Raw genomic sequence first — 23,282 nt, 5'->3', positions numbered from 1 at the left:
TCACATAGAGACTTTGGTTCTAACATTGTCCCATAAGTTGTGCACAGCATTCTTACGAGGTACAGCACTTTTACGGCCCTTGGTAAGAGAGCCTCCTGCCCTCTGAGACCTAAACTTGGTTTTAGCTTCAATGGTTCTGCCCCCTTTTGAACCAGCAGCATCTTGCCTCTTGAAGTTTCTATCTTGGAAAACTCTCTTCTTGGTTGCTATAACCTCAGCTACACTGGTTTCTGAATTGCATGCTTTGTCTGTTCGCCTGCCGTATCTCATTTTTCACAAAGGTAGTCTCTCTAAGGATCAGTCCTTCCTTCTTGCCAAAGGTTTGTTCCGAGTATAACTTAAATCACTCCATTGAGCTTCCTGTGTTCTTCCCAAATTATGCCAACAAGGCAGAGTATATATTACACCAATTGGATCTTCATAGACAATTATGTTTTTATTTACGCAAACCAAAGACACCAGAAAATCAGACTAATTGTTCATATCTTTTGCTGACAAAAAGCAAGGTTACTCAGTTTCTAAAGTGAATTTATCATAATGGCTGTCGGACACAATCACTTATTCATATGGTTTGCTTAAAAAGACGCTTCCAGGAAGACCCAGAGGATATTCAACCAGGGCCTTAGCCACCTCTATTGCCTTCCAAGCTTAATTCCCCTTAGATTCAATCTGTGCAGCAGCGACGTGGGCTCATCCTCCTACCTTTATCTCTCATTGCAAAATGGATTTGGTCTCCCAAAATAAGGCATCCTTTGGTTCCACATTCCTGAAGAGTTTGTTCCAGTGAGCCACCAGAGAACCAGGTGCTGGGGACGCCGTCCCAACCAGCCAGAACGAAGGCGAGATGGGACAAATTAACATGAAGCTATGTACCTACCATAACATTCCATGTTTGTTGTCCTTCATCCTTCCTTCCTTCCTTGCGTCCCCCCCTCCTTCCCCCTTCCTTTAGGTTCGAGAGGAGTTCTTTATTGGTTACACTGGCTGAGTTTCCTGCTGACATACCAGGTTAGTTAACCATATTTTGTTCTTTCTTTTTCTCTTCCTGCCTTGGTGTAAGAGCTTAGTAAAAAAAATTGTTTTTTCTTACTACATATGTCTAGTGAGGGCTATTACAAATGAGATCTGGGTAGCTGCCGCTAGGTATGTTGGGATAAAGAGTAGCCTAGAGCCAGTAAAAGCTCTCAAGCTATTGTATATCAGCCGAGTTAGAGCCAAGGATCTGCTCCAAACCCAACCAGCAAAAAGGAAGGCAAGATGAAGGACAAGATACTTGGAACGTTATGGTAGGTGCATAACTTTTTTTTTTTTTTTTTAAGAAATAGATGTCTGCTATATATACACTGTCTCTTCGTGTAGGGCAAAGGTGATTTTTCACTATTTTTCATACTCCTAATTAGTGTATGAATTAGGGTAGAATAGGTGTAAATAAGTTTAATTTTGTAAGTATTCAGTTAGTGTTAAGGGGATTTGGGGTATTTAAGGAAGGATGTTTGATTGTAATGTTATCTGATGGAAGTCCTTTATATGATGGAAACACTGTGATAGAAGTTAGTGTTAATAAAGTTGTCCTTTGAATTTTATACAAAGTTGTCCTTTGGATTTTTCATGAATCTGTATACCAAGTATGTATGTACTTAATTTGTAAGCAGTGTTTCAGGGCATAGTGATGTGCTTGTTGGTTAGCAGTAGCATAGCTAAGGCAGGGTGAACAGGACAAGTGTCCTGGGTGCAAAGTGTTGGGGGATGTGATTGGCTGATCTTGATCACTTTTTAATGCATACCAGCTTTTAAAACCAGGTATTTCATTTGTGGTTAACCTGAGCAGTATAGCACTCCCTGTGTGTTCTCAATTACAGTTTGTCACAGTTTAAAAGTAAAGGAAGTTTGTTTTTTCTATAAAAAAAAAAAAAAAAAAAAAAAAAAAAAGTGCTGTAGTATTCTATGCGTGTGTGTTCTAGACTGACTGTAGTAACAAGCAGTTTTCTTTTTACTTTTAAACCTTATCAAAATCTTTAACTAAAACCAGAGTGCTGTAGCACTCCATGTTGGGTGTAAACTAGTTTGCTAAAAAAAAAAAAATATTTTTGTACTATATTAGGAAGAAGGGTAAGGGCAGGGTGCAGAAATGGGACCCGATTGGCTTCTGCAACTTATTTTTTTTTCCGGCTCTTTAATTGAAGAGCTGGGACAGGGGGATGATGCATGTATCTGGTCACCTGGTTGGTGTGTCATTAGAAAGACTTGACCTTTTTGCTGCTCTTCACTTTGAGCTAAGGGGTGGTGCACTATCTAGTGGGATACAATAGCTGGTTGGGCCAGCCGTGCCTCCTTTGGCTAGCTTATGTAGCTGGCACTTGACATTGCAATGTCTACAAGAACTTTACATGGTTTCTCCCAAGCATGTGAATTTTCAAGAAAAAAAATGTGCGTAATTGGGTTTGCCAGAATCAAACTGTTTGACCCATTGTGGTGCGATCAGACTGATATGGTTAATATTTGATCGTCATTTTCTCACTGGTACAGTAGCATAAAGCTTTATGGACTGTATCCTGCCACGGATATTGGATGCCTAGCCAATATACTGAAGCTTTTGTGTTCCTTCATGTACAGTATGTCTGAAGGAGAAGGGTGTGCTTGTATAAATGGGGTGTACTGGCTTCAAACTTCAGTACTTTTTTTATTGAAGGGTTCACTGAGATGTTTTGTCTCAGAAGCATTTTCAGTGTCTGTGTTTGGCATGGAACTAGGCATTGAGAGTAGATAAGTACCTCCCTGGGATACTTTACTTTTTTCACAGAAAAGTTTAATCTGATATTGTTAATCTTCATTCCTTACTGATGGGTTATCTGTTCCATCCTCTGAACCGAATCGCCCTTGTATCAAGCTTGCATCAGCCAAAAACTCTCGAGCCAAGATCCTACCCAGAATGCTCTGCTCCCTGTTACCTCAGATCTTGTTTGCCGCATTGCTGTACAGCCGTGTCAAGCCACTCTCTCTTAGCCAAGTGAATAATTTTTTGAAAGTTTATATATTGTTAGTACTTTAAAAGTTTTTCACTCAGTTACTTTTATTATACTCCTATCCTATTGTATCTATAAGACTCTCTCTCTATAGTCTCTTTCCTTTTATTACCCTTTTCTTACCTTTGAGGTAATTCTGCATTACCATCGTTGGTAATCCTTCTTTCTCTTCTTACCCTTCTGGGTAGCTTTTCTTTACTCTTGGTACTGTCTTTCTTCTCCACATCATTATGTCGGACAAGAAAAGTAGTGTTGGTTTCAGACAGTGTAAGGATTGCGGCTGTAAATTACCGCTTTCCAGTGGCCATGATTTATGTGTTTATTGCTTGAATGTCTCCCACCTTACTGTAGATCCCCCGTGTGGTATTTGTAGAAATTTTTCGAGCAGGACTCTTAGTGAAAGAAAGAACAAGTTAATCCTGAAAGGTCTCATCAAATCTCCTTTCTGTGAGGCCAACTCTGGGTTGGATGGTTCACGCCCTCCTGCTAAACACCATAAGAGGCGTTCTTTCTCATCGAGGTCACTTACTTCATCTCCCTCTGGAGATCGTAGGAAGTCGACTTACAAGAAAGTGAAAATTGCTAGTCTGTCGCTGCTGCCTGTGACCCTTTTGGCTCCAGGCATGGCACTGCCCCAGTTGATTCTTGCTCCAGCTATGTCCTCTTTATTGCCACCGGCACCAAAGTTCCTGGTGCAGGCACTTACTGCTCTGACAGTTTCGTCACAGCCTTTACCAGCACTGTCCCTGCAGGTACAGTCTCTTTCGGCACCATTGGTGCAATTCCCTTCAGCCCCGAGTTTGATGATACTGTCCTCCACGGTGCAGACACCTTTGGCACAGACTTGCTCTTTGGTGCAGTCTTTTTTGGAACCATCATTGTTACCAGTGCAGACGTCTTCCTCGACGGCACCGTACTCATTGGTGCAGACCCTTGCCTTTATGATGCATAAACCTTTGACTTCTATGGCGCTGCCTTCATCGGCGCAGATTACCTCAACACCATTTTCCTCGGTGCAGACATCCTCTGTTCCAGGCTCTGCACCACTCGAACAAGCAAGGACCAAGTACTCTCCTTCTTTGGATCAGTTTTGTTAGTAGCCAATATAGTCCTTTTCTAGAAAGGCCAGAATCACCTTCAGGTTTCTCTGAGGTCCACCAGGAGCCTCTCTGAACAAATGTGTTGTGGCTTGTTGATCAGTAGCTTGTGGCCAGGTATCTCTCTCAACCGTCTAAACCTACATTCCCTCCTTCAGGTGAACGCATTTCTCCTCAAACTCCAACGTACACTCCTTCAACTTCCACCCAAGCATCGAAGCCCCTTCCGACAGCAGCTTCCCCCCCTCCGACCCCAATAGTGGACCTCACTTTGGAGTCGGAGTCGTCCTTGTTGCCCTCGGTGCACTGGGCATTGGGCTCTTCTCAGGCTAGTGGTTGTTCCGTGGGGAGGGCATTCTTGGTTCCATGCCAATTTTTTTTCTATGGCACCCACCAGGAATCCTCCCTTTCACACACTTCACAGCCCCCTCTTGAGACTCCTGGTCTGGGGGGTCGGCTCGGCGAAGTGGGTTGTGACCCCAGTTCCGAGGTTGTCTAGTTCGGTTCTGGGCTCCCATCCCTCTTTCGGTGAGCCGGTCTTCTAGGCCATGGAGAGGGTGCTTGCCTCCGCTGGCAACCCCCATGTCTGAGTCCTCTCTCCCTTTTGTGCCTCAACTGTCACAAGCTAGAACCACCGGGCACAAGAGCCTCAGGTTTCTCCCCCTCAGGAGACCCCATCTTTGCGGTCTCAAAGTACCTCGCAAGGCTTTGTGCAAGAGGAAGCACATGGACTCCACTGAGGAGTCTTTGACCGAAGATACAGACTTTGACGGGGAAGGGTCCCCACGGTCACCTCTGATGAGGTGTCCTTTGGTGACATCCTCAAGATCCTTAGAGGGGTGTCTGGAAGTCCTCTAATCCTTCCTCAGAGGAATACGTATTCCTGCAGGCCTTTCATGCCTGGTCCCCTACCTCTTAAGTTACCCCGCCGGCCGTTAAGCTTGTCCACCTCATCGTCCAGTGTGCATGGAAGGCTCCTGACACACTGGAAGCTATACCGCGGAGGCCTGACAAGATCTTATCTCCCCCAGCTAAGCATCCCCATTGGTCAAAAGGTCTTCCAGTAGATGCCATGGTGGTGGCGGCTGCAACCAAGAAAGATTTGGCAGAAGAGAGCCTGACTGTCCATCTGCCCAACAAGGAATCCTGGGGTGCATGTGTTTGCTTCATCGGCCTTCACCGTAAGGTGCTTGAGCTATTTGGCGCACTTTACAAGGCTTCGGAGGGATCTCATCAACCAACTCTCTGAAACCTTGGCAGGAGCTGTTTCTGATGAGGTCCATGATAATGTAGCTTCTCGGATAGCTACCCTAGAATCCATATCCAATTCTTCCATGTGTCTTATTTCACACGCAATGGAAGGAGCGGCTAGAGCAGCAGGCACAGGTATAGTCACAAGACGACATGCCTGGATGTGCCTCTGTGATTTTGCAGACTCCTTTAAGGCTTCCTTTATGAACGTCCCCATCAAGGCCGCATTTTTGTTTGGCCTTAAAGTTAGATATGCTGGCAAGGTGCGAACAAGATGGCAAGACCCTGTCTGCCATTGGTGTCAGACACTCCACTCCTCAATGATTCTACTCCAGAAATCAGAGGAGCGGGAAGATGTGGCACAGGAGATCATAGGGCTCTTTCTGTGATGCACGTGCAGAGTTCTCCCCTAGTGGTAGAGGGGGAAACTCCAATGGAAGACACCCCTTCCGGGGCAGAGGAGGTCCATGAAACCGGAGTTCCAGAGATTTTTTCTCTGGCCAACCTGATCAGCACTCGTGAAGTGTTGCCCGATTGCTCACTTCTGGAAGTTGTTGGGGGTAATTTTTCCTTGTACCCCACTGCCTGGCGAAACATAACCACCAACTCTTGGGCACAACGGATAATATCCAGAGGCTATCACATCCCCTTTCATCTCTGTCCAACCTCATCCAGAGAATTAGCCGACATTCCACCCAGTCAAAGGGAAGCGGCAACACATGAAGTCCAAAAGCTGCTACAAAAAGTCATCCAAACGGTCCCCCCAGAGCAGATAGGATCCGTTTTTTACTCAAGGTTCTTTTTGGTGCCAAAAAAGACAGGGGGCTGGCGACCAATTCTGGATCTCGGCAGACTGAACAAATTTGTAAAAACAGAGCAATTCCTGGATGGTCTCTGTTCAGTCTATCCTTCCTCTTCTGGAAAAGATGATTGAATGTGCTCTGTAGATATTCAAGATGCGTATTACCATATAAAAATAGACAAGTGTTCAAGAAGATACCTCCGCTTCCGCATAGGAGCCAGTCGCTACCAATTTTGAGCTCTGCCCTTCGGTCTCTGTACAGCCCCCAGTGTGTTCACCAAATGCATGACAGTGGTCATCGCTCACCTGCGACTTCAAGGATTCCAGGCGTTTCCATATGTAGACTGGCTCCTCACCACCCTCACCAAGCGCCTACTGGAAAAAGCCCTAAACTACACTCTCCTCACAGCACAATGGCTGGGTATCACTGTAAACTGGGAGCAGTCCAACACGACCCCAGCACAGTCTTTACAATTCATCGAGGTACTGTTGGACACGAGGAATTGCGCAGTCTCTTCTGGATCACAGACTTCAAAGAATAAGACAACAGGTTCAGCCGCTACCCTGTCACCACAAATCTTCCGCTCGGTCCATACTCCAACTCTTGGGGTCAATGGCAGCCTCGATCACCATTGTTCTTCTGGCCAGATTCCACACGAGACTTCTTTAGTGGTTACATCTCGCTCAGTGGTACCCTCTGCAACATCCTTTGTCCTTTCAGATAAGTGTAACTCTGAGATGTAAGCAAGATTTTCTCTGGCGGATGTCTTGAAATCCCCAACAATGGTCTCGTCCCTTTAGCCCCCACCAGCCGAAAGTCACGGTGACCACGGAAGCATCCCTGATGGGATGGTGTTGGGTATGTCAGGGAAACTTGGTCCAAGGCACCTGGTCGGAGACAGAGGCTCATTTGCATATCAATGTCCCGGAACTGAGGACGGTACTACTAGCGTTGCAAGCATTCCATTCCATCCTTCGTCATGGACTATTGCGATCCAATCAGACATGTTAGTGGTCTGGTACCTCAAGCAAGGGGGGGGCACCAGATCTTATCCATTATGCTGACAGGCCTTGAGAATATGGCAATGCAGGATAGCTTCCAACCACTTTCTAGATGCAACGCACATTCCCGGGAGCTCCAACATGATAGCGGGCAAGTTAAGCAGGTGCATTCTACAACCTCACGAGTGGTCCCTCAACCCTCAGCAAAAGTATTCAACCGCTGGGGCCAGCCTTGCTGTGACCTATTCGCCTCCCCAACCAACTACAAGTGCAGCAACTATTTTGCCCGGATTCCCCCCTCAGGAACAGTCACAGAGATGCTCTAGTCCACGCTTGGCCCTCTGGTCTACTTTATGCTTATCCTCCTCTCCCCATCTCCCAGTTTCTGAAGAAAGCACGACAGTTGAAAATCTAAGTGATCCTTATTGCTCCATATTGGCGTTTACAAGTCTGATGTTCTTCGTGTTTCACTGTTGCAGTCATTACATGTGGGTAATCTGCTGGCAGGTTGCCCTCAGTCGGCCTGAATAACAAAGTCTTGGGTCCTGCGTCGGTTGCTGTCTCTTCTTTCATGACGGCAGGTCATCAGGGGTATAAAACATGCAGCCGACGCCATTTTAATCCATCCATCTTGCCGTGCGGTGCCCGAAGCAGAAGCATTTCACAAGTGCCGGTCGGCCGACTCTTGAAATTTTCGTTTTTGAGTTTCAGAACCGAAGTCTTTAAACTAAAGCTAAGTACCCCATTGGGGATTACCGATGTCAGTAAAAGTTAATAATTGTATTACTTGTGGGAAGCAAATACCTCAAAGATTTTCATTTGTACTGTATTCCTTGCCTAGGCCCTGACCACAACGTGCCTTGCTGTCTGTTTTGTGCTAAATTTAACCAACACACTATTAAGCATCTGTATATTTTTACTTCTAAATATTTTGGCTCAAGATTTAACTATCCAGAAATGTCTGTTAGTAATCAGACTTCCGTATTTCACAAAAACGCAAAGAAAAAGACCGTTGAGGTCCAAAACCAACGACGAAGCTTCTCCTAAGCCATTTGCCTGTTCGCCAGTCCTCAGTGAGGCGCTTTCGCAGCCCCTGATGCCCGCTACTTTTGATTTGCAGGCCTCTACTGAGACCCATTCGGAGTCCGGTATGCTGCAAGACACCAAGTATTGAACCCGCGGATGTCTCTCCCTTGGATGGGTCCAGAGCCGCTGAGCAGGCACCGGCTTCTGAGGGTGTTTTCAGGCCTAAAGATTTGTATATTAAACCAACGCCATCATCAAAAACAAGGCCAAAACCAAAGTCTTTGTCTAAAAACGACGCATGGGCCACGTGTTCAGACCCCTATGCCTAAAAAGCAAATGATCAAAATGGCTGAGTATTTAATTGCCTTGATCAGGGGTTCCCAACCCCCTCCTGCTAAGAGGCCTAGGCAAGGCACTGATTATGAATCTTCAGATCAGGTTTCCATTGCTTCTAATTCCTCTTCTGATCAGGAATTTTCTATTCCACCTTATGAGGACTCTGATGCAGAAGAATCCAACCCTTCTGCTTCTCTTGAGGATTTGTCTTTTGGAGAAACTTTGCATACCTTAAGGGAACATTTTCATTGGGAGAGTCAGGATTACTCAGAATTCAAAAAGAAGCTTAGGGATTTCCTTCTTCCTCAGTATAGGCCTTTGGCTATACCTCCAGTTTTAGACATCGTTGTTTTCTCAGAATCCAGCATGGCTCCTGATTCCCTGCCTCTGGCTCCTAGTAAGCCAGACAGATATTAGACTTCCTGACTCCCTCAAGTTTCTTATTTAAAGACCCTACTGCTGACCCTGAAACAATTTCTCAAGGTCCCAAGGGTGTTAAGGCTTCTACTGCTAAAAATCCTACCCTTTCTGATAGATACTCTAGGGTGCTGGATAGAGGTTTACATGTCTGCAACCCTGGCAATCGGGGCTTTAAACTGTCAATTTCATATACTTATATCAACAGCATGTCATGGGCTTACTGAAACAGAAATTATGTTCATTTCTGACTGTGTGGAAAATAGAGTTACATGATTTATTGCATTCAGCTGAACAAGTTGATAAGCATACTTTGCAATGTGGTTTTGATTCCTTAGAGACCTCTTGCAGGGCCGCCGTAACTGGATCTGTGATAAAAAGGCATGCTTGGCTCAAGGAGCAAAATCTGCCTGATCATGATAAAGCTAAATTGTTGGCTGCTCCTTTACAGCAGGACAGTCTGGTAATAAGGCAGAAGAAGTTTTAAAAAAGATGGAAGACAAAGCTAAATCTATGCAAACTGTAAAAGATTTCTTGCAAGTGCAGCAACCCTGGTTCAGTAGGCACTGGCCTACTAAAAATTGGTCCTTTCCAGTACCCAATAGAGCCGCTCAGATCAAACCCAGACACTCCAAAGGCTCCAGGTTTCCTGTCGCAAAGATCTTACAGGACAAAACAATGTGGGTACCTCCACCTTCCAAATCAGGACATAGCAAAGCACCACCCCACGGTAAACAGTCTCAGTGACTTCCCTCTGCCATTTCCAAGCACTTATCTTTTAGCAGCCCCTTTGGGGGGAACTAGCACTTCATGCTCAAAATTGGCATCTAATTACCCAGGACAAGTGGGTCTTAAATATAGTATCCCAGGGGTACAGATTTCATTTCCGTACATTGCCAATTCCAAACGGATGGCCAGACCTGCCCCTAAATCAGTGGGGCAGAGGTCCAGAAACAAATCATGTCCCTCGTGGATATGGGGGCTTTCAACAAGTACCAGAAAAGGAAAAAGGACAAGGTTTTTATTCTAGACTTTTCCTAGTACCCAGAAAAGACAAGTCATGGCGTCCAATTCTGGACTTATCCATTCTAAATACTTTCCTGGACATTCCAAGATTCAAGATGCTGACTCTACAACAGCTACTGCCTATGCTAAGCAAGAATGCCTGGTTGGTAACTCTAGACTTAAGAGGCTTACCTGCATATCCCAATCAGGGAATTTTGCAGAAGATACCTCCGCTTCAAAGCAGGCTATTTGCATTACCATTTTTCTGCACTGCCCTTTGGCTTGTCTACTGCACCCAGGGTCTTCACAAAGTACCTGGCACCAGAAATTGCATTTTGCAGACAAAGAAACATTCAAATTTATCCTTATCTGGACGATTGTCTAATTCAGGCAGGACAAGGACATTCTTCTACATCTGGCGTTTGTAAAAAGGCTTCTAACATGCCTAGGGTACACCATAAACGAAAAGAAATTGCAACTGATACCCTCTCAAATAATTACATTCCTGTGTACATGCTTAAATACAACTGCCCAGATGGCTTACCTCACGCCAGACAAACAAATTCAATTGATAGCATACTTCAAACAAGTGGCCACAAAAACCCAGCTGTCTGCAAGGCAAATTCTGCAGGCGTTTGGGTTCATGGCATCCTGCATCCTACTAATTCCATATGCAAGACTGCATATGTGGAAACTTCAATGGTACCTAAAAAGCTTATGGAGTCAACATTGCCACAGCCTTGAAAAATGATTCCTCTCATTCCTTGCCTGCAACAGGAGTTCCTTTGGTGGGCAAAGGCCTGTCACCAAAAGAAGGGACTGTCATTCAATAACCCCCTGCCACCCAAACCCTGACTACAGATGCATCAGACTATGCTTGGGGGGGGGTGCCCATCTGGCAGGGAGATGCATTCAGGGTGAATGGAGCCCAAATCAAATGCACCTACATATCAACCAGAAAGAAATGCTAGCTGTACATAATGCTCGGACAGCCTTCAAGGACTTCCTTCATCCAGGACAACTACTGATAAAGACGGACAACACGGTTATGTGGTACATAAACAAGCAGGGGGGTACCCACACCTACCCCCTTTGCAGACTAGCCATGGCCTTGTGAAACACAGCCTTGACTTACCAAATACATCTACAAGCTCAAGTCCTGCCAAGAAAGCAAAATACTCTGGCAGACGACCTAAGCAGAAATCTTATGGACCCACACGAATGGAAACTGGATCCACAAATCTTCAGCATATTGACACGAAAATGGGGGTGCCCAGACATGGATCTATTTGCCTCTCCCCAAAACTACCAGTTGGACAAATCTTGCACAAGAACTCTTCACAAAAAGCTTGGAAAGTGGATGCTCTGTCCTTCAGCTGGAAAAATCTATCAGTCTGCGCCTTTCCCCCTCTGCCTCTGCTCTCCAAGGTTTTACTAAAAGTCAGACCGGAAAAAACGAAACTGATTCTGATTGCTCCGGACTGGCCTCGCCAATGCTGGTACCCGCTTCTAAGGAATATGTCACACCTTCCTCCGTGGTACTTGCCTCAGACACCCCATCTGTTGTCTCAGCAGAACTGTCAAATTCTGCGCACACTGCTCCAAACTCTGAATCTTGCAGCATGGCTAATCAACTAATTTCACCAATCGAATCTCTCAGTAAACCTGTGATGGATGTGATTTTGGAGGCGGAAGGCCTAGTACTAGAAAATCTTATGCTGATAAATGGAAGAGATTCTGTGCCTGGAACCAAGCATAAGGAATAAACACACCAATACCCAGTATTCCTCAGATTTTGCAATATTTAACTGAGATGCTTCACAAAGGCCTATCTTTTTCTTCTATTAAAATCCATGCCTCTGCCATCTTGGCTCATTACAACACAGAGCCTCCTCTCTTTTCTCATCCCCCTTTTAAAGCAGTACCTCAGAGGGGCCAAAAATTTGAGACCTCCCAGGAGAGCACTGACTCCTGCATGGGACCTCAATTTTGTGCTGGAAAAACTAACCCTACCTCCTTTTGAACCAGCTGCTACTGCAGACATAAAATTTCTTTCTTGGAAGATGGCCTTTCTTTTAGCAGTCACTTCAGCTAGAAGGATTTCAGAACTGCAGGCTCTCATGGCAGTGGAGCCTTTCATTATCTTTTATCCGGACAGGGTGACCCTCAGAACCAATCCTTTTATGCCTAAGGTGGTATCCTGTGTGGCTCTTAACCAGACCATTCATCTGCCAACTTTTTTCCCAAATCCGCAGAACAAGGGGAAGCGGATTCTGCATTCATTGGACGTATGCAGACAATTGAGATTCTACTTAAACAGGACAAAATCTCTAAGAAAGTCTGAGCAACTACTGGTGGCATTTGCTGCAGGGACAGAGGGGAAGGTTATATCAAAGCAGATTATTTCAAAATGGATAAGCCACTGTATTCGCTTCTGCTACATGCACCATGGTAAACCTGTCCCCAAGGGGATCAGATCCCATTCCAACAGGGCTGTGTCTACTTCTGCAGCCTTTCTCAGAGGGGTTCCTACCAGAGACATTCTAGAAGCTGCTACTTAGAGCTCAGTTTATCCGTTCACAAAACATTATCATTTACTTCTGTTTTCTAAATCCAGGGCAGGCTTTGCCACTGCTGTCCTGCAGGGCCTTATAGCTGCTCCTAATGCTGTATAATTCCATCTTCCCATCCATAGCTTTGGGATTCTACCCAAATGTAATGACTGCAACAATGAAACATGACGAACATAGTACAGTTGTGTGCACTTACCATAAATGTCGAGTGTATTCACTGTCAGTCCAGGTTACCCACCCGCCAGCCCCCTTTCTTCTCTATTATACCTCTTCTTTCCTTCACTATTCTCAAAAGCCTTTGTGGTGCATTTGCTTTTAGTTGGAGGTAACATTTTTGTGTTCTAAAATACAGGCATATATAATATATATATATATATATATATATATATATATATATATATATATATATATATATATATATATATATATATATATATACACACACACACACACACACACACACACACACACACACACACACACTTTGCTCCTACATCTGGTATATATATATATATATATATATATAACACACACACTTTGCTCCCCATCTGGGGCAAGAAAAACTGATTACTAGTACTAGAAAATCTTATTCTGATAAACACAGCAATGCCCAATATTCCTCAGATTCTGCAATATTTAACTGAGATGCTTCATAAGGGCCTGTCTTTTTCTTTAAAAATCCATGCCTCTGCCATTTTGGCTCATTACAACACAGAGCCTCCTCTCTTTTCTCGTCCTCTGCTAAGGCAGTACCTCAGAGAGGCCAAAAATTTGAGACTTCCCAGGAGAGCACCAACTCCTGCATGGGACTTCAACTTTGTGCTGGAAAAATTCACCTTACCTCCTTTTGAACCAGCTGCTACTGCAGACATAAAATTTCTCTCTTGGAAGACAGCTTTTCTTTTAGTAGTCACTTCAGCTAGAAGGATTTCAGAACTACAGGCCCTCATGGCAGTGGAGCCTTTCATTATCTCTTATCCGGGCAGGTTGACCCACAGGACCAATCCATCCTTTATGCCTAAGGTGGTATCCAGTGTGGCTCTTAATCAGACCATTCATCTGCCAACTTTTTTCCCAAATCCACAGAACAAGGGGGAGCGGATTCTGCATTCATTGGATGTATGCAGACAACTAAGATTCTACTTAGGACAAAATCTCTAAGAAAATCTGAGCAATTACTGGTGGCATTTGCTGCAGGGGCAGAGGGAAAGGCCATTTCAAAGCAGACTATTTCAAAATGGATAAGCCATTGTATTTGTTTCTGCTATGTGCACCGTGGTAAACCTGTCCCCAAGGGGATCAGATCCCATTCCAGCAGGGCTGCATCTACTTCTGCAGCTTTTCGCAGAGGAGTTCCTACCAGAGACATTCTAGAAGCTGCTACTTGGAGCTCAGCTCATACCTTCACCAAACATTACCATTTACCTCTCTCTTCCAAATCCAGAGCAGACTTTGCTACTGCTGTCCTGCAGGGCCTTATAGCTGCTCCTAATGCTGTATAATTCCATCCTCCCAACTATAGCTTTGGGATTCTACCCAAATGAAATGACTGCAACAGTGAAACCTGAAGAACATAGTACAGTTGTGTACACTTACCATAAATGTAGATGTTTGAGTGTATTCACTGTTACAGTCCGGGTTACCCACCCGCCAGCCCCCATTTTCTTTCTCGTTATACCTCTTCTTTCTTTTACTATGCTCAAAAGCCTTTTTCGTGTATTTGCTTTTAGTTGGAGGTATATTTTTTGTGTTCTAAATTACATGTATGTATTGAATACTTCAATTCATCATACCTATGTATCCTAGACCACCACGCCCCAAGTCGTACCATTAGAACCAAAACTAAAACAGCGCCCTGGCTAACCAAGAACACTAAGCAAAAGATCATTCTTAGAAATAAATCTTGGGATATATGGCAATCTACTAAAAACCAAACTGACCACCAAAACTTTAGGCAGCTTAGAAACAGTACAAAAAAGCTATTCTGACAGATAAAAAGAACTATTACTTTCAGTTACAGAAAACCACCAAAAAGGAACCTAAATTTTGGAACAGTATTCATCTTCTAACCCCAGGCCACACAGTCACACCCAACCCTCATGATTCTGACCCCGACAATCCCAAACAAATAGCCAATGACTTCAATTCTTTCTTCACCAATACCATACAAACTCTAGCAAACCACCTATCTCCAGACACTTCTAAACTACTCTCACCTACTTTAAAAACCACTCTTCCTCCTCTTCACCTACAACCTGTATCTACCTCCTATATTCAATCTCTAATCCAAAAACTTCACCTTCCTCCCCATCTGCAGACAAGCTTCCTGCAGAATTCCTGCAAATAGGAGCAAAAACAACTGCTTGCCCAATTTCTATCCTAATAAATAGATCTATAAAGGAAGGTATTTTCCCTTCTATCTGGAAGATATCCCACATCATTCCCTTACACAAAGGAGGCAAGTCTACTGACTTCTCTAACTGTCGTCCCATAGCACTCCTATCTCCCTTAGCCAAAATTATGGAAAAATGTATCCATAAACAACTACTCAACCACCTCCTCCATAATAAACTACTTGCTAATACTCAACACGGATTTAGACCTTGCCACAGTGCTACCACAGCATTACTCTCCTTTACCAACGCCATTAACTATAACCGTAACAATAATAGACTTACTTCTTCTCTATTCATAGACTTATCAAAAGCCTTTGACATGGTTAGTCATAAACTCCTTCTGCACATATTAAAATCTCTTGCACTAGATCCCTCTTCCTTAACTTGGTTTACTTCTTATCTTGAAAACTGTCATCAGGCAGTACTCTGGAAAAGTTCACTATCTTCTCTCCTTCCTAACTCTTTAGGGGTTCCTCAAGGGTCTATCCTAGGCCCATTTCTATTTTCCATCTTTATTAATGACCTCCAGTCAGCTATCCCCAACACTACCTGCATACAATATGCAGATGATTCCACTATAATTTGCACTGCTTCCTCTCAAACTGAACTTCAGTCTCTTACTCAAAAAGCCTTTTCCACTGTTGAACAGTGGTTCTCTGACCGCTGTCTACTGCTTAACCCTAAGAAAACCAAATTATTACTGTTTTCACCTACCCTTAAATCTACTTCTCTAAACTTCTCTATTACTTCCACTGATAATACTCAAATTTCTCCTGATTCTTCAACAAAATTGTTAGGTGTTACTATTGACAATAATCTTAACTATGATTGTCACATCAACAACACAATAAAAGCAGTTAATAAAAAAGATTGGATCCCTGTACAGAATTAAACCCTTCCTTACACCTGAAGCACGGACCACCTTAGCCCAATCTCACCTTATCTCTACCCTCCTATATGCTTCCCCTATTTTCACTAATCTCTCTAAAAGTAACCTTAAGAAACTTGCCACATCTTACCATAATATTGCTCGATTTGCTATCGGATCCCAGTTCAGAACTCACCACTGTCTAAACTTAAAGCAACTAGGCTGGCTTGAACTTCCAAACAAACTCAGCTATCAACAGCTCTTAATAGCTCACAAAATTCTATATCAACCATCTAAAACACCTATACTCAGTAATCTCTTGACTCCCTACAACAACCTAAAACAACTACGTTCTTCAGACAAACTACTAGCTAATAGTACCAAACCCATTAATTCTGCAGGTTATTGCCTTTTTTCCAACTCGGTTGGCAAAATATGGAACAACCTTCAATCAAATATCTCCTCTTTGGCCACTCTTCCACTCTTTAAAAAACAATTTGAAATGCATCTTAATAAATACTGGCTTTGCTCTTGTACCAACCTTGACTAACCTTCCTTCTTCCTTTCCTCTACCACAATACTTCCTTCTCTGCTACGGTATCCTGTCGGACTTTCTTTGACATCATATCTTTGTAGATATAACTGATCTTATATATATTGGATATATCTTTGTAGATATAACTGATCTTATATATATTGGGGGAAAAAAAAAAAGATTGTTGCCTACCATATTTTCAAGAGAATGTATGATTTACTCTGTTTTGATACTATCAAATTTCCATACGGAAATCATCTAATCATTTACCTTAATATTTTCTTGTTATGGATATTTTTTTTTACTCCCAGATGTGTATTACTTGTACTAAAATCTTCATATCTTGCATGCTTAATGCTTTTGTTATGTATTCGTATTCTCTCATCTTATTTTAATCAATGGAGCTTTTCTCAACAAATGTAAAATAAATATATATATATATATATATATATATATATATATATATATATAAAATATGTATGCATTTTGCTCCCCATTTGGGGGGCATCTGACATCTGGGGCAAGAAAAACTGATTAAAATGGCGTCTGCTGCATGTTTTGTACCCCTGACGCCCTGACGTCATGGAAGAGAGAGCAACCGACGCAGGACCCAAGACTTTGTTATTCAGGCCAACTGAGGGCAACCTGCCAGCAGATTACCCAAATGTAATGACTGCAACAGTGAATACACTCTAATATCTACAACTGTACTTTTACCCTTCCTCTGGCCTCACCTGCTAGATCAGCCATGGATCCTCAATCCATCCCAAATATTGATCCTCCCATCCGTAGGGTCTGACTCACCCCAATCTAACAACCCTGAAGCTAACAGCTTGGTTTCTCCACTTTCAGTGATTGCCAGGCAAGATAACCTCTCGTCCCCAGTGTGCAATATTCTTATTGAATCTCATAAATTGTCCACCAAACTAATCTATCTCAGTAAATGGAAAATGTTTTCTCTATGGGCAGGGGATAAACAATTAGACCCATTGTCAGCCCCAGTTTCGGTGGTTCTGGATTACTTATCACATCTTTTCCACTCTGGGGTGTCTGCCTCTACTGTTCATGTGCATTTAGCTGCCATTTCAAATTTCCACATTGGTTTTCAGGATTCTTCACTCATGTCACATAGACTCTGTAAAACTGTCTTGAAGGGGGTTCTTCACCTGAAACCTACCTTTAGAGAACCAGAGCAAACTTGGGATTTGGTCTTGGTCCTGCATGCCCTAACAGCTCCCCCCTTTGAACCTGCGTCTTCATGTGATTTAAAGTATCTCTCTTGGAAAACTTTGTTTCTGATTGCAATCTCATCAGCCAGATGATTGTCAGAAACTTCATGCCTTATGCATCAAGCGTCCCTACCTTATCTTTCATAAGGATTAGACCATCACTGAGGACTAATGCTTCCTTTTTACCCAAAGTGGTGTCAGAGCGGTCTCTCAACCAGTCTATTGACCTTCCCGTATTTTTCATAATCATTCTAACAAGGGAGAGTATTGCCTGCACTCCCTGGATGTTCATAGGCAAATATGATTCTAGCTGGACAGAACAAAATCTACCCATAAATCAGACCAACTATTTCTGGCCCAAGACTAGGTCAACCTGTCTCAAAAGTTACATTGGCGTCATGGTTGAGAAATTGCATTGCCTTTATCTACAGCAAGAACAATATCACCTTGCCTCACAGGGTGAAAGCACATTCTACAAGGTCCATGGCAACTTCAGCAGCTTTCCATGCTAGGGCTTCCCTCAGTGATATTTGCTCAGCTGCAACTTGGGGCAAACCTCATACTTTTAGCCTTCATTACAAATTGGATTTGGCGGTTACATATTAGAAACACGAAAGATATAAAACGGGTATGTATGTATATAGACACATAAAGGTCGCTGTACATACACAGCAAAACACGTAAACGGTGAAAATCAAAACGCCAAACACGTTTCCTAGCCAGCAGTGCGGTGGTGGGGATAAGGAAATATATCCTTTTCCCCACTGTAGTGCGGTCTCGGAGTTGGTATATTTAAGAAGGGGAGTGCAGGGGGGCTTGTCCCCCCCTGCATAAGCGTGTTAATGTATTTTTTTATTATTATTATTATTATTTTGTACTTACCTGTGTGGCGTGTTTTGCTGATGAAACATGTTTGGCATTTTGATTTTCGCCGTTTTCTTGTTTTGCTGTGCATGTACATTGACCTTTGTGTCGATGTACATACATTCACATTTTAGATCTTTTGGGGTTTTAGTATGGACCCAGATTTGGCCTCCAGAAGTAGAGCTTCTTTTGGCTCCATGGTACTCAAGAATGTCCTTCCATGAGGGCCACCCAGGGATACAGGTAGCTGGGGACTCTGTCCCATCAGTAAGGAATGAATGAAGATCAACAACATCAGATAAAGAAGTTATGTCTTACCATAACATTCCATCTGTGTTGATCTTCGTTCATTCATAATTTGCCACCCTCCGTCCCCCTCCAAAGGTTCCTGGTTGATCTCATATACTCCTTTTATTGTAGGTCTGTTATGACCAGAGGTAGCCTTACTTTTGTCTATCAACTTGCAAACTCGATCTGATGTAACAGGGAGCAGAGCATTCAGAGTAGGATCTTGGCTGGAGAGTTTTTGGCTGACGCGAGCTTGATATGAGGATAGAACCGATAACCCACCAGTAATGAACAAGCAAAGATCAACAACACAGATGGAACGTTACGGTAAGACATACCTTCTTTTTTTAACGATATCTTGTTGCTTCTTATAAAAAGGAAATGAGCATGATATGCAGATACCGTACAAGGATTCCCAGTATGGCCCTCATTTTCTGTCTATGTGAAAGCTGTAACATAGGGTCTTGTAGCATTTCTTTTTCATTCACCCCGAAAACTGTTCATAATAGGCTTGATAGCCTTAGACTTGGAAAACTGTCAGCTGAAAGTCTTGGCTCGAGCATCCATGGCTACCAATTCCTGTTCATCAAACATCCCGTTTAGTGTCGCTGAACAAAAGGAAAATCAGTAAAGGAGGTTTAGAAAGGACACAACTGTGTCCCCCTCTTTAACCCAGTATACAAGTGACATACCCACTGTGGAGTCTGTGGACTGTCAGCCCAGATTTCCTGGTCCCTATTTCTGCGCTCTGTGAGATGCGGCTAAGGTTCAAAATTCCTGCATTTCTCAGACTGGGCATCGGATATTGGGTAAGAAGCGAGAACCCCGCTTTGCCCTTACTGAAGGACAGGACAAAAGTACCTTAGGTTTTGCACTTGCTGATGTAGTTTCAGCTGTCTGACTCATCCAGGACTCCTCAGGTTGAGGCACCCAAGAAAGTCACAGAAAATATAGCACGTTTCTCCCCTTACAGTTCTGAACAGATAGGCAAAACTGTACCAATCCAATTGTAAAAACTAAGGCCTCTTCAGGACTTTACATTCTTTCCAATTTTCTACCCCAGTTCTTCCTTATTCCAAGAGGAAAAGGTCCCTCATTCTCTGAAGTGGAGGTGCTTTCAGATTTTGAGGAGGAATTTCAAGATTATGCCTCTCAACTCAGCTGTCATGTCTTCTATTTCATACGAATCGGAGTCAGAAGAGAATATCTTCTGGCTTGCATGTTGAAGAAAGTTAATTTTCAGATACAGTTATGAAACTTTAAAGAATTCTGTAAATAGATAATAGATGGGTAGTGAAATTTCAGAGGCACAGGAAAGGTTCTTTGATTTCATTCTGGATTCTCTCAAATTCCTTGCATTACCTCCACTATTTGGGGCATTGGAGGATGCATTTAATTCAACTTGTATTTCTCCATATTCTCAGCCTCCTGCACCCAAGTCTCAGACTGTGCAAAGTACCAGATTCCCATAAATGCTTTTTTTATAAATCCTTTGGCTGACTCACCTGTAGTTTGTTGGCAAGATGTCTCTAATCTCTTGGCTTCAGTTCACATCTTCACTGAGCATCATTGCCTTAACAGCCTTTTCCGTTGCTTACTGTACTTCAGGATATCACCTTCTGATCCTTAACCTTGGGCTGTTCTCCACTTGTTTACAGTCTGGTGGATTTACTTCTGACATTCCAAAGAAAACCCTCCCACTGGACATAACAGATAATGTTCGTACTACTGGAAGTGATCTAAAAGCATACCCTGCATGGTGGTCTCTGTTGTCCTTTAGCTGTCCTCTTGTACTTAATCAAAATTTGGAGGATCACTTGTTTTCTCTGTAAGTGGAGCAAGTAGAGACATGTATGTTAATTGTAAATGTAGGCATCTGATCTTTTTTTCTTGAGTTGCAATCAATGCATTAAGTGACTTGGCATGGATGACACAAGCTTAGTTTTCATTCATCTGACATTTTAGAAAGAACTCCACTAGTTTCCTAGCTCCCATCTTTTTCTTTTTCTTTTTTTGTTGCAGCATCTATAACCTTAGAATATTCTGTTCACTCTGTCTTCCTCTTACTGTTCCTTCTCAATACTGGAATTTTCTGCAAAGTTGCTTCAAGAATTGTACCAAACTGTTAAGGTTCACAGCTGCATTTCAGTAATACAGAGAAGCTTGTATTAGGTTTTTCATTGACACTAAATTCTGACACGCTGCAGCCACATGCAACAAATGTTGAAACTTCAAATCAGTTGTAGAAACAGTAGAAAGCCCCCCCTCTGGGACAGGCCCCCAGCAGCCCTTCCCTGCAATGTGCTAACTGCACTGTTGCACAACTGTTGAAGAAAAGCCTAAATGGTTTGAACTGCTGCTAATATTCACCACCCCCCACCCCCTCTCCAAGAAAGTGATAGTAATTTCCAGTGGAGAATGCTTTGGCTCTCATTGACTGCTATCAGAAACTGTCGAGCTTAAACTTCATACTCTGCCAAGGGAAATGTGCAAAATGAATGATGTCTGTTTATGCTGCTGAATGGCGCACATTAACTTAGCTAAGTAAATGGGATAAGGCCATGGTGGTGCAGTGGTTAGTGTTTTCGCCTCACAGCAAGAGGTTTTTCGGTTCGATTCTCTGCTGGAGCGCCTTCTGTGTGGAGTCTGCATGTGTGGAGTCTGCATGTCCTCCCCACGGTCGAGTGATGTTTAAAGACATGCAGGTAGGTGCGTGCATGAATGGGTGTGCCTTCTTTGAAGGTTGGGCGTCGGGCTGGCTCAGCACCGTAAAAATACACTGCCAATCATTAGCGGACTGGAGTTCCGCTGTGGTGACCCTTAACCGGGAAAAGACTAAAGACATTAGTTTAGTTTTATTTATGGTATCATCTACTCTGTGTGTACGATCTGATGAAAGCAGCTAGTAAGTCCCTAAGCACCGTCTTCGGAGGAAGTTGTCTTGGAACAATGCATGAAATGGAATGCTAGGCAGAAATGTGTGTCAATTTTTTTAGCAACGCATTTAACTTAGGCAGCAAAAGTGGTTAGATCTCTGCCTCATGACTTCACATCCAGAGATTAGATATGACCACTGGGGACATTATCTGGTTACTGCAAGTTCCTCCTAAACAAAGACACTGAAATTTAGTGTTGCCAAGTAGCTGTGCTGTATGAAGAATTTAGTGTAGCCAAGTGTCCAGTCAACGTAACGTTAATTTTTTTGTGGGAGGTTGTCTATCATTTGGGCAACTGACTCCCCTGGTTAACAAGTAATAAAAGAAAATAATTTTTGTAAAAAATGAAATCCTGTATAAAAGTAAACACACAAATTTTAACCAATGCCCCAACTGTAGTAAACATTTCTTTAAGAAACAGTGCAGAATTAAAAAAGCCTTTATTTGCAGAAAAAACATACTTTTAAATAAAAATGCCCAGTAGCAGCTAGACGTTTATTAATATAGTTACATTAGTGTAAGCTAATGAATTTGTTACCTAGCCTTGCCCACATTAAGCTTTTTATCACGAGTATGTTAGAGTGGGGAAAGTTAAGGGCAAGTTTCTGAATGAATGGAATAGTGTAGCAGAGACAGCCCACTGGTGAAATTGGTTCTGTGATCATTGGTGTAGAGTATTTCTGTTCTAACATTTTGATTGTTAGGATGGTAATATAGTTCATAAATGTGATGATGAATAGCCTTACCAAGGAGCTGTAAGGATATACTGAAGGATGCACATACATTGCTACAATACTAAGCACAGCCAAAACTGTACAGTGAGTTGGTAAAGTGCTGACAGCAATGTATTGACACACGAATTGTGGTCCAGACTTTTCTAAATGTACACAGATCTTTTGTCAATAGTCCTGTATTTAGATACTGAATAGATCCTAACTACATGCATAGTTGGCTGTAGAGGAGTGATGAAAAAGGGTTCATGGTTAAAATGCAAATGTTGAAATGTACAAGACTAGCAAAGGCTCAGGGTCGTGATGGCCTGTATGTTACATTCCGCAGTTATATCCTCAAACTGAGCTTTGTACCATGAAATGAAGGATTACAGTGGTTATCCCACTTCATAAGGGTTGACCATCAACTTGCCTTGGAAACTACAGACCTATTAGTCTGACTAGTCTAATATGCAAAGCCATGGAACAAATTTATCATGGAAATGATCAGCAAAGACATAAGCAAATTTCATACACTGGATCCAACTCAGTTTGGCTTTGTCAAGGGATGATCATGCCTGCTAAACCTGATGGATTTGTTTTAGGTCACCAGAGCAATGGATGAGGAGAAGACTGTGCATATGGCCTACCTTGACCTAGATAAGGCATTTGCTACACTCTGTTATAGTTGACAAACTTACTGAACTGGGCATAAACCCCCAGGTAACTTGCTGGGTTACCAGCTGTCTGATTGACAGGACCCAGGAAGTCAGGATTGGTGATACTGCCTCATCTAAAGAGACCAGTCACCAGTGGGTTTCCTCATGGCTCTATGCTGGCATTGATCCTATTTGGCATCCACTTCTCTGAGGTAAGGGCTAATATCAAGGGACTTTGTCTGACCGAATTTGCAAATTACTACAA

At 43.0% G+C, this 23,282-nt stretch overlaps 1 protein-coding gene across 1 annotated transcript in view; it reads left to right on the top strand.

The window, feature by feature from the left end:
- NUP35 (nucleoporin 35) overlaps positions 1–23,282 on the top strand; it is an 813,253-nt gene that overhangs the window by 730,644 nt on the left and 59,327 nt on the right. The window lies entirely within an intron of this gene.

This window comes from Protopterus annectens, chromosome 6.part0 (assembly GCF_019279795.1).
Source record: "Protopterus annectens isolate FY-2018-M chromosome 6.part0, PAN1.0, whole genome shotgun sequence".
Lineage (NCBI taxonomy): Eukaryota > Metazoa > Chordata > Ceratodontiformes > Protopteridae > Protopterus > Protopterus annectens.
The sequence above is the reverse complement of the archived record's forward strand: the minus strand, read 5'-3'. Positions and strand labels throughout refer to the sequence as shown.